Source organism: Mauremys reevesii, linkage group 12, assembly GCF_016161935.1.
Source record: "Mauremys reevesii isolate NIE-2019 linkage group 12, ASM1616193v1, whole genome shotgun sequence".
Classification (NCBI taxonomy): Eukaryota; Metazoa; Chordata; order Testudines; family Geoemydidae; genus Mauremys; species Mauremys reevesii.
In genome coordinates, this window is record NC_052634.1 from 22,551,945 (window position 1) to 22,564,111 (window position 12,167).

The 12,167-nt window shown below is 54.7% G+C and overlaps 3 non-coding genes across 3 annotated transcripts; all 3 read right to left on the minus strand.

The window, feature by feature from the left end:
- Positions 1–5,694: 5,694 nt before the first annotated feature.
- TRNAI-UAU lies at positions 5,695–5,788 on the minus strand. Its single transcript has 2 exons — positions 5,751–5,788; positions 5,695–5,730 (listed from the first exon to the last, which is right to left on the minus strand). It is a non-coding gene; the product is annotated as a tRNA-Ile (tRNA).
- Positions 5,789–6,585: 797 nt separating this feature from the next.
- On the minus strand, positions 6,586–6,657 carry TRNAQ-UUG. Its single transcript has one exon. It is a non-coding gene; the product is annotated as a tRNA-Gln (tRNA).
- A 3,201-nt stretch (positions 6,658–9,858) lies between these two features.
- On the minus strand, positions 9,859–9,940 carry TRNAS-UGA. Its single transcript has one exon. It is a non-coding gene; the product is annotated as a tRNA-Ser (tRNA).
- Between the last annotated feature and the right edge of the window lie 2,227 nt (positions 9,941–12,167).

The following is a 12,167-nucleotide window of genomic DNA, read 5'->3' on the forward strand; positions in this document are numbered from 1 at the left end:
GGATGAGGGCTTTGGCTGGGTCTGAGGATCAGGGTGCAGGGGGATGAGGGGTTCATGCTGCGGGGGGGCTCAGGGCTGGGGCTGAGGATTCGGGTGCAGGGGGATGAGGGGTTCATGCTGCGCAGGAGGGCTCAGGGCTGGGGCAGAGGATTAGGGTGCGGGGGATGAGGGCTCTGGCTGGGGCTGAGGATTAGGGTGCAGGGGGATGAGGGGTTCATGCTGTGCAGGGGGGCTCAGGGCTGGGGCAGAGGATTAGGGTGCGGGGGGATGAGGGCTCTGGCTGGGGATGAGGGTTTGGGGCATTGGGGAGGTTCAGTGCCGGGGGAGAGACCCAGCTCCAAATATTGCTGGAGCAGGGCCCCCAGCCCTGAATATTCCTGGAGCCCGGGCACCGCACACAGATATAACCTGCCACCCCTGCCTGCGGAAGCTAAGCCTGCCTGGGGAGCCCGCCCCAGCTCACCTCGGCTCCACCCCCTCCACTGAGCACCCCGGCATCGCTCTAATTCTCCTCCCCGCCCAGGCTTGCGACGCCGACTGGAGGAGAATTAGAGCTGGGCTGTGTGCTCGGCGGAGGAGGCAGAGCGGAGGTGAGCTGGGGTGGGGAGCAGTTCCCCTGTGCGCCCCCATTCCCCCATTACTGCGGGCAGCCCTCCCCGTGCGCCCCCCCCCCAGCTCACCTCCGCTCCACCTCCTCGCCTGAGGGGGTTATTAGGCGCCACCAACCACTAGGCGGCCGCCTAGTTTGCCCAAATGGTTGCGTGGGCCCTGGTGTTCACAAGCAGTGTGAAAACGTGCAATTCCCGCTCACACTGCACAGGGGCAGCACAGCTCCGGGGTTCTCTGGAATCACACAATAATGCTGGCTTTGTTCCCACGGCATCTGGAGCTTTTCACAGTGAGACATGGGGGTGCTGCAGCCCCCGCCGCAACCCTCGGTCCCGCACCTCTGCTTCTCTGCAGGGAACTTGGTATGCCATGAGGCGGTGCAGGGAGACTGTGCAGGAGACCCAGGCCCACACCCCGAGCACTGCAGCTCCAGCGCTGTGTTCAGGATTCATTTCTGCTCTCTGATAAAACTGCCCCAGGCTCCTCTGTCCAACTAATATTCGTCCAGGCTCCCCGGCACCGTTAGTATCTGTCCAGAGCTCTCGCCAGCCCTGCCCCAGGAGAGCTGGGCACTCGCCCTGCTCTAGGAGAGCCAGGCAGGCCCTGAGCACTAGACGGTGACCCTAGGCCAGCGGTGCCAGAACAATCTGTATAGTGGGGGCTACTGAGCCACTGAACCAACTGTAACCCCTGGGTGTGATGGAAACCACGTCAAGCCAGGGGCTGCTGCAGCCCCCCCAGTTCCAGCCCCTCTGCCCAGGCAGCTCCCCCAGCCTGACACACACACACACCCCTGCACCCGCCCCACCCCAGGGCTCCTCAGCCCAGATGGGAGCCCCCCGGCTGAGTGGGGAATCAGAACCCCCCGAAATTACCCTGGGACCAGCACAATCTGCCTCTGCCCTGCCCTGCATGTATTTGGAGTGAGTCAGTTTCCCTGTCCCAACATGTGTCCCCCAATGTGTCTCTTCTCTTCCCCAGTTCCCTCCAAACCAACCCATTTCCCCTGCTCCCCGGGCTGGGTCTCTGCCAACCTCCCTTCTCCCCTCCTGCCCCCAATATCTCCCTGCTCCTACAGGTCTATAGGGCTGGATCCCTCCCTCCCCCTTCTCCCCTCATTTCCTGCCTCTGGGGGTCTATGGAGATGGGTGTCTCCTCTGCCACCCCCTCTCCTGCCCCCAATATCCCTCTGGGGCTCTGGGGGCTGGGTCTCTCTCACTGCCTCCGTGCTCCCCCCTGCACAGCATGTCCTGGGAGTGACTCAGATTCCCTGGACCAACATTTCACCCCCCCCCACATGTCTCTTCTCTCCCCCAGCTCCCTGCACCCCACCCCATTTCCCCTGCACCCCATGCTGGGTCTCTGCCAACCCCCTCTCCTCTCCTCCTGACCCCAATATCTCCCTGCCCCTACAGGTCTATGGGGCTGGATCCCTCCTGCCCACCTTCTCATTTCCTGCCTCTGGGGGTCTATGGAGATGGGTGTTTCCTCTGCCATCCCCTCGCCTGCCCCCCCATATTATGCTGCCTCTAGGGGTCTATGGGGCTGGGTCTCTCCTCCCTCTATCCCCTCCCCTGCCCCCAATATCCCTCTGGGACTCTGTGGGGCTGGAGCTCTCTCCCTGCCCCTGTGCTCCCCCCTGCACACGATGTCCTGGGAGTGACTCAGTTTCCCTGAACCAACATTTCACACACCCCACCCCCACCCCACATGTCTCCCTCCACCCCACCCCATTTCTCCTGCACCCCAGGCTGGGTCTCTGCCAACCCCCCTTCTCCCCTCCTGACCCCAATATCTCCCTCCCCGTATGGGTCTATGGGGGGTGGGTCTCTCCTTCCCCTTCTCCCCATCCCCATCCCTTCCCCAATATCTCCCTGCCCCAGTCTGTCTATGGGGCTGGGTCTCTCCTGAAGCCCCGCCCCAGCGCTGGGCTCACAGATCCCCCGCCCGGCGGCTGTGACGTGCGCTGGGGCTGTGACGTGCGGTGACGTGTTCACTCCCCACAGGCGACTCATTCACTGGAGACCAAAATGACAGAAGGTGTCACGTGTCCATGGGCGGGGCTATGCAGATGAGCAGTGTCGGCAGGACGGAGAGCAGCGAGAGGAACCGAAGGAGCCCGGCGGAGAGAATTCTCTGCGTGTGGACAGAATCCGGTGTGGGGAGTTCGTGCTGTGGGTGCCTGCGCCGGAGTCACTTCGGGGCAGTGATTGCCACTGAGCTACGTATTGACCAAGGGCGTGTGAATGGGGTGTGGGGCCTGGCGGGGAGCAGCTCCTGGTGATAAGGTGCCCCTCACTCCCGACCCGCAGCCCCTGCTATCCCAGTCCTGACCTGCAGACCCACAGCACTGCCGGTGCCCCTCACTCCCGACCCGCAGCCCCCACTATCCCAGTCCTGACCTGCAGACTCACAGCTCTGCCGGTGCCCCTCACTCCCGACCCGCAGCCCCTGCTATCCCAGTCCTGACCTCCAGCCCCACAGCTCTGCAGGTGCCCCTCACTCCCGACCCGCAGCCCCCGCTATCCCAGTCCTGACCTCCAGACCCACAGCTCTGCTGGTGCCCCTCAATCCCGACCCGCAGCCCCCTGGTTTCCCCCCAGCTCTACCATTGCTCCTCACTCCCAACCAGCAGCCAGATCCATAAACAGCAAAACCTCCCTGTGTCTCTGGTCTGAGCCAGGGCATTCGATGCCAGTGAACCTTTTTCTCCTGCAATGGCGACGGTCAGACAGAGGGGTCATGGCACCTGCATCCCTGCCAGGGAGATATTGGCTCCGCTCTTTCTTTCTTTCTGCTGCTGTAGTTAGTCCATGAAACATCAAGGGTGGAATGCAAGGTTGAGTTCATGCACCAGCCCTCTTAAAAATTTCAGTGCCCCAGAGAAATCCTGCCCCCTGCTATTGGAACGATGTGCTGGAGATTTGACTAGGAAAGGGACTGTCTGAATTGTCAGAGTGGGGAATGAACAACAATCTACAGCAATGTCGTTCACACAAACACACTTTAATCCTGCTCCAGCCGGAAGGGAAATGGGCAGGAATTCTTGCTGTTCAGCCCAGGACACACTTACACTGATGCACAGCCGTGAGTGTGCTGGGGAAGCTGGTCTGGGCAAACAATTTGAAGTGACAATTTAGTGAGAACAAAATCATCATGCAGTGAAATGCCTACATGTCAAGTAATTGTGGCTGAGTGGTTAAAGCGATGGACTAGAAATCTATTGGGGTCTCCCTGCACAGGTTTGAATCCTGCCAACTACGCAAGCACTGCGCTGCTGTTGTTATTATTGTAGTCTTAGTGCCTGAGCATCCACAGTGGGAACTGGAGATAAATCTAGTTTTACTCTGTCTACACTTAAAACGCTGCTGTGGCACTGCTATAGCACTTTGGAGTAGACAGTGACTGGAGGGATTTTCTCATCCCTGTAATAGCTGCATGGACAGAACAATTCTTCCTTTTCTTTAGCACTATCTAACCCGGGCTTAGGTCACCTTAACTATATGGGTTTGTCGGGGGGTCACACCCTGGGAGACATCGCTGTGCCAGTTCAGTGCCCAGCGTACACCAGCCCTTAGATCCCTTTGGGTATTTCAATGCAGGCACTGACCTGTGAGAGGAAAACATCAGCTCACAAACACAGAGACTGAATTCCCCACATTTAATCTCGCTGCACTTTCCAGAAACTCACAAAATTCAATTCATTCTTGCTAGGACAGAGAAAAAATAAGTGATACTAAGTTTTTGGCTTGATTAAATAAAACTAAGTGTTTAATTAATATAGTAAAAAATCTGTACTGGTTCCTCTAACTAACACCATAGCATGAAATAGGAACAGAGACAAATCTTGTCAGTGACGACTAATTTCACAAATGATCTTCCCATTATTAATTTCCACAGTGCCCCGAGTGGAGGTCTGGGCACCTCCAATGTCATTGCTTTGCTCACCTTCCCCTAGAATTGTTCTTGGACATTCGACTTCCTCTGCGGCATGGGGCTCGGGTCACTTGCTGGAGGATTCCCTGCACCTTGAGGTCTTTAAGCCACAATTTGAGGACTTCAATAACTCAGACATAGGTTAGGGGTTTGTTACAGGAGTGGGTGAGTGAGATTCTGTGGCCTGCATTGTGCAGAAGGTCAGACTAGATGATCATAATGGTCCCTTCTGCCCTTAAGTCTATGAATCTATGAATCTATTCCCAAATTTGGAAAACTGTGCAGTTCAGCATGAGAATAGTGACCCCGTCTCCTTCCTGCACCTGCTCTACATTGCTCCACAGCAGCTTCTCCACCTGCAGAGTCAGTGCAGCCGCCCAGGGTTCAGCAGGGGCCTCTGGCAAGGACAGTGGGTGCAGCTAACAGCCCAGTGTGCCTGGCTCTGAGGCAGCTGTAAAAAAGCAACACCTGCCCCCCCCCCAGCAGTGCAGAAACTGAAATCCTTAACATTAACATCATGACCCCCTGGAGAAAGCCACACGTGTCAGTTGTATTTTCACAGGGAGATGCAAAAATCAAGTGACACCAATTTTTAAGTTGAGTAAATAAAGTTGAGGAGATAGTTATTAACCTCCCAAAAATATATTAAAGATCCCTCAACATAACACCTGAAAGTGAAATATGAACAGAGACAAACCTTGTCAGCAAAGGTTCATTTCCCAAACGATACTCAAAATGTTACTAATTCCCACCCCTCCTCCACAGGAGCTCTGTGCAGTGTAACTGTTCTGCAGGCAGCTTCCCATTCAATGCTGTTGTGGGACATTCCCAGGCCTGGAAATGTACCAACGACAGAATTTGAAGAGCAAACCTGGCTCCCCGCACCAGGCGGGATTTGAGTGTTTTGTCCCTGTCACTTAGTCTTTGTCAATAGTACAGATGCCAGGGGCAGGACTCCAGGCTCTGCTTGAGGGATCCTGGCACAGGGGCTGGGGGGGGGAGAAAGGATGGTAGATTCTGACCTGGAGAGGAGGTAATAAGTGAAGGGGGCATTTTTTATTAGCCCCCTCCTGAGGGTCCCCAGGGCTGGAATTCTACATTCCACAGGGCCAAATGAGGGGGTGACACCACTTGGTTAATGAAAACCAGTGCTCCAGGTGAGGCTTGAACTCACAACCTCAGCATAGCTCCTCTCAGCACTGCCCTATAAGTACTGTGCGCTAACCAATTGTGCCACTGGAGCACCTGTTAATTAGGATTCTCTGAGAGCCCCCTATGTTGATACAGGGGAGGAGTGACCCCAAAACATTCTCAGTGGGGCTGAGAGCAGGTAGCGACAAGTGTTGTACTTGGTGGGGTGGATTCTTCTTAAGGCTTCCAGGCCCCATTTGACCCTTTTGTTCTTCCCTGTGTAATAACAGAGCTGGTTAAGACTCAATGGAGAGTCTTGCTGCAGACCAACAGATCTGAAATCACTGATAACCAGCTCTAAGCATTAGTCCTGCTTTGGGACAGTGTCTCTCCTGCAAGAAACTGCCCAGTCTGCGCTAGCAGTGAGGCTCCCTCACTAACAGCTGAAATCAGGGAGAGCTGTGTGACGTGCAGGGCCCCAGCGGTGCCTGAACAGGGGGGAACAACACCCCAGGTGCCCAGAGGAGGAGAGGTGTGTTGGGCTCCCGCCTGGGACTCTGCCTCCCTCCTGCCCAGCCCTGACTGTGAAGCCTGGCCCTGGCCCTCCTTCCTTTAAATGCCATGTGGGCAAGAGGAAGAGTGTGGCAGCTGCAGGGACCAAAGTTGTGGACATCAGGTGAAGCAGCGAGAAACAACCATCCGGTCAACCCGCAGGAATCTCTAGCCAGACTGTTAAGTTCTAGGACCCCAACCTATAGCCGCCCATTGAACCAGCCAGACCAAATACCTATCTCCAGTGGCCATCAGTCACCCAGCAGGAGGGAAAAATGTCACTTTAGTTCACCCTGAGAGAAGGTAACCAAACACATTGAGCTACAGGGCTTTGTAGCAAAGCAATGTATCACCACGAGGTCCCACTGAGATTTGAACTCAGGTTCCAGGATTCAAAGTCCTGAGTGCTGCCCATTACACCATGGGACCTGCTGCTTTTCAGTCTCTAGACCCCTGTGACTCTCAGCTGGCTGGTTTGCACTCTGCACTTATTGCTTCCCACCATCAGCTTCCTCTCGCGGGTCTCTCTCTCCTCCTCCAGTGACTGTGGTCCTGCACTACCGGATCTGTGGGTCCTGCCCTCAGTCCCCACATCCCCCTGCTTTGCCTCCGTTCCCTGCAGGCTGCAAAAATGTCAGGGGAGGCCGCCCCTCCCTTCACTCGGTGCTCCCGCTCATATCAGCCAACTGCAGCCTCATCTCCTGGAACTCGAGCAGCTGTCGCTTGATCCAGTCGTACAGTCACAGGCTGACTAGCTCCCCTGCCTGGATGCTCTTGTGGAAATCCCACAGGTGACACTGCAGGACTTTGCACTGTTGGTTTCTTTAATGTTGTGGTGTTTCCCCAGCGTCCGGAACAAAGCAGCCAACTCCTCCCTCACCGACTCCCATCAATCCCCCTGGTTGCCATAGAACCCTCTGATGCTTTCCCGTTCTGCCAACACTGCCAGGCCTCGCCCCCCTGCTCCTTTATCTTGCAAGCTCTGGATGTTCAGCTTCCAATATCCTCTGCCCTGGGTCAGGGAATTGCTCACATTGAGCACACGGTGAGAGCTGCGTGATCCGAACAGTCCATTGGCACCACCCTGCACTGGGCTGTCGACGTGCTCTCCTTCACGGAAATCCGGTCAATGCAACTCCTGGCCTGTCCCCGCAGAAAGGTGTATCCCCTCTGCGGCTGGTGTGAGCTCGGGTCAGAGGAATAGGAGGTTACTGCCCGCCCTCCACTGGTTCCACTGTGGAGAAACACGTCCTCTAAGCCGACCTCACTACAGACCTGCGCCAGGTAGTGCTCATCGTAGAAGAGTTTCCTCTGACAGTCAGGAAAACAGGACCAGCAGTCCTCAGGCCGGAGCAACAATTGAAATCCTCCCCAACACCAAACACTGTGCTATCCAGAGGAAAGGAGACAGTTCCTTCATAGAACTTTCCTTTTAGGCCTTAATTGGGGACCATACACACTAATATAGCCGTAACCAGTGCTGCAAAGCCCACCAGTAATGCCCTCCCTGGTCAGAGCTCCAGCCCCTTCTGTACTCGCACCATGAATGTGAAGAACAAGACTCCAACCCCATCATTCTTCACTGTCCTGGAGGACCAGAGAGATGGGCCCTTCCACCAATCACCATCAAACTACCCTGAGTTGTTAATGTGCATTTTATGAACACCCACCCTGTCCAAGTCCAGCTGCTCCAAGGCAATGAACATCCAACATCTCCTCCTGGGCCCCCAAATCCCTGCCACCTGGCCACTTTCACAGATGCCCCTTCCAGGGCACTGCCCTCCCTCAGCTGCACAGAAGAGTTTTCATCCCCTGTTTCTGCCTGTCACTGCCCAGTCAGCCCCTCTGGCACCATTCCTGAGGGCCACCCTGCCTCACTCTTCTCCTTCCACATTGGGTCCACCAATAACTCATGTAGGAGAGACAGCTCCCGTCCTTCATTGTTAAAGGTGAGACCAGCAGCACACAGTTGTTTTTTTCAATTCCAGAACCCAAGCTCAGGGACTCACCTGGGGTGCAAACCACCACTATACAAAGAGGGATCAAAGGGCCTGCCAAAGTCTGGGATTGAACCAGCAACCTTGAGATTTTCACTCTAACACTCTCCTAACTGAGCTACTTTGGCAGCTGTGTAGTAGTATTTTGGCCTGTTGCTTCTCTGCCCGGGAGGTTTTTGCAGCAGTTGCACACAAAAGGACGTCATTGTGAGCAGCCCATGAAGACAAGACTCGCTTTTTCCTGCCTTGCTCGGCTTGACTTGCTGCCTCACCCTGTTCCTGCCTGAGTTCCCGGGTTGACCTGGTGGTGGAAGGGGACTGGGGGCCAGTGGCGCGGGGAGGACCCTGAGCTGGACCCTGAGCTAGACTAGATCCTGGCGGTGAGAGTCTGGTCACCACTTGCCGCCCCACCCTGTTGTCCTGGCTTCCCCCACTGGGCGTCATTTCGGGAGGGAAGTGGGGCTTCTGCCTCCCCTCCCTGATTTTCACACCGCAGAGGAGTGCGAACAGGAAAACGAACGGCTGCTCCACACCCCCACCGGAGGAACCCGGTGCCCTTAGCTGTGGGGAGTAAGAAGTGGCTGTTGGCTGACAGGGCCTGTCCCCGAGGAGCTGGAACAGCAGCTGCCGCCTCCCCCTCGGCTCCAGGCTGTGGGAAATGCTCATTGCCTGGCTGCATGGGCGGCTGCTGCTCCGTGCTCTGGAGAGCGTCTGTATTGCTCTGTCAACCCCCCGTCTTCACTGAGCCAGTCTGGTAAGGTCCCAGTGCCCCTCCGGCCTGGCAGCTGAGAGTCTGTGCAGACATCAGCCCCTGCCAGCCCCACAGGCAGCAGCGGCGCCAGCCCCCCCAGCACCACAGGGGCACTCGATGCACTTCCTGTGGGGAAATGGCTCCTTGGCGTCCAGCTGCTAGAGTGAGAGCCAGGAGAGAGCAGTGTCTGGCTCACCGTGGGGGAGAGAAGAGAGCTGGTGAGTGCGGATCTCCCTCAGCCTCCCCCGCAATGCTGGTCACTTCTATTGTCACTGTGATAGTCGGTGCTTCCCTTCAGGGCCAGCCCTAGAGGGATCCGGGGTATGGGACAAATCCCCCCTTTCCTCCCCAGGCCCTGCCCCCCACTCCACCCCTTCCCCCAAGCCCCCACCCCTCTCCCACCTTTTCCTGCCCTGCACCTTCCTGCCCCATTCCTTTCCCTCCCACTCTCCTGCTCCTCCCCAGCGCCTCCTGCACCCCACTGAACAGCTGATCACTGGCAAGTGTGAGGAGCTTGTCAGCAAGGCCTGTAGTGGGTGGGGGGGAGCTGGCTGCCAGTGGGCACTGAGCACCTTTTTTTCTCTCTGTTGGTTCTGCAGCCCCGTAGCTCCCATGGAGTTGCTGACTCAGCTCCTTTCACACTCTAGAGAGAGGAGCAGAACCAGGGCTATGGCTGATCTATGGGGCACCAGGTGAGTGGCAGAGGCTTCAGGTGCTGAGAGTTTGCCCGACCCCTCAACAACACAGTGTGAGGGGGTGTCCCAGGGATCTCGATGAAAGGAGCAGAACAGAATTTACTTGGGGTGGGGAGAGAATTGAGAGTGTCTCAGGGGGTTATACAGAGGTATTGCCTGGGTGAGAGACTGGCTAAAATGCAGGCCTCGCTGTGAGCAGGATTTGAACCTGCATAGGGGAACCCTATTGGATTTCAAGTCCAACGCCTTAACCACTCGGCCATCACAGCTGTGAGCACAAAACTGCCCCAATGCCAGAGAAACTGGTAAATAATCCCAATGCCCAGGCTTGAAGTCATCTGAACTACAGGATTCCCACAGCAAACCTGGCTCCCAAAGCACAGGGGGGATTTGGGGTTTGTTCTGTTTGCTTAGCCAGGTGCCACAGGAGTCTTTGCTGCTTTTACAAATCCAGACTAACATGGCTACCCCTCTGATACTCCTAGTGACATTCTCCAATGGATCCCCATCCTCTACCCACCTTGAGCTAGGTAGGAGCAGATCATCATTATCCCTACTTGAGAGAGGGAGAAGCTAAGGCTGAGAAAGGAGAATTGACTTGTCTTAGGTCACACAGCCAGCCAGTGGCAGAGTTGGGAATAGGACCCAAGAGCCCTGATTTTGAAACTAACCATCAGATCGTGAATTTCAAACACTGAATGACCTGAATAAAGTGCTCTCAGATGAGCTCCAGACCAACAACAGTTCACAGTAATTATTCAGCAAGTATTTGAGGAGAACTGCAATGTTAGAGAGAATCATGAACTGCTCAGAGACCATTAATGCAGCAAAGCAGCAAAATTTGTCAACATATAACAGGGTATGACTTATTTCCTTGGTCTTAAAAGAGAACACGGACCTGAATCTCCTCCCTGTCAATAACCCCCTGCTCAGCCAATCAGGGTAGAGACTGAGGACGGGAGGCTGAGGGTTCTCACCAGAGAGCCCAAAGGATGGCCCAGGTCACTGGTGGGGATCACTGCCCGAGCACTATTTCAGCCCCACATTTTTGGGTGGACCTCCCACAGTGGGAGCTGCAGAGCACTCCCCCGCAACACACACATACACACACACACACACACACTGCTCCTGGTGTTGGGAGGGGAACAGGTGAAAGGACAAAAGAAGCAAGAGACAAAGAGAAAGGAGAGAGGGAGGATGGAGGAAAAGGTGAAACAGAAAGGACAAACCCTAATGTCCCCACTGATTCTTTGGGACAAAATCCCAAGTGTGAAATAAAATTCTGCCTCCTTAAGTTCGTGTTTTCCATGCCTAGAATTCAACTGTCACCAGATGGATCAGACTGAACAGGTTTCAAACCTCGAGGAGGCTTCAACCTTCTAAACAGAGACGGCTGGTCACTAGTAAAATCACTAACAGGGGAAGGAGAAAACTCGAAAAAGGTTCCTATTGGCACTCACGTCCGTGAACCCGAATACTCTCTCAGTCCTCAAAGAGAGACCTGGAGAAGGAGACTTGCTGAAGCAAAGCCACAGGGGTCTCTGAGGTTTCCATGGCCCCTCGCCCCTGTCCAATAGTCTTTGTGATGTCACTGCCACACCCCTCCCTTGCTGTGCTAATGTCCTGCCCCTGGCCAGGCACTTTGGAGGTTTGAGCTACTCCCTGTGGATCACCCCACTCAAGGAGCGTTCGTTCTAGGAAGCAAGTCGGCTAGACGGGAAAACATCAGACGCTGCTCCCAATGCTACACTCAGTTTTTCAGAAATTAGTCGACTTTATGGCCAGAAGAGACCATTAGAGCATCTAACCTGACCCCCTGCATATCACAGGCCTCCTGTATGACACAATAGCTACTTTTGGGGCAAACACATTCCAGAAAGGCATCTAGTCTTCATGAAATGACATCAGGATATGGCGAATCCACCACTTTCCTTGGGAGATTGTTCCTGTGGTGAATCATCCTCGATGTTGAATATTTGTGCCTTAGTTGTAATATGAATTTGTCTCTTTTCACCTTCCAGCCATTGGGTCTTGTTATGCCTTTCTCTGCTCGATTAAAGAGCCCTTTCATACCCCATCTTTTCTCTCCATTAAGGCCCTTAAACACTTCAATGAAGTCACCTTTCAATCTTCTTTTGATAAGCGAAACAGGTTGAGCTCGTTCAATAGCTCACTAGAAGGCATTTTTCTCCAGCCCTCAGAACACTTCGTGGCTCTTTGGTCATCAGACTCCTGAACTGCAACTGGATGTGGTTCTTGTTCTTCTGCACAGCACAGCTCCTGGAGAAGAGGGATCTGCAAATGTACATTCGTATGATACCTTTGTTTAACTGATGAAAACATAAACTAGACACTTAGAGGATTGGAACTGATTTCAGCTGATGGACAGCTTTGCTAGGTTTTTATGCATTTGGACAGAGAAATGTTGAGTGTTTACATTGATATCAAGCACTCCTGTAGAGAGGAGCCCCTGAACATAATGGAGAATGGAAATGA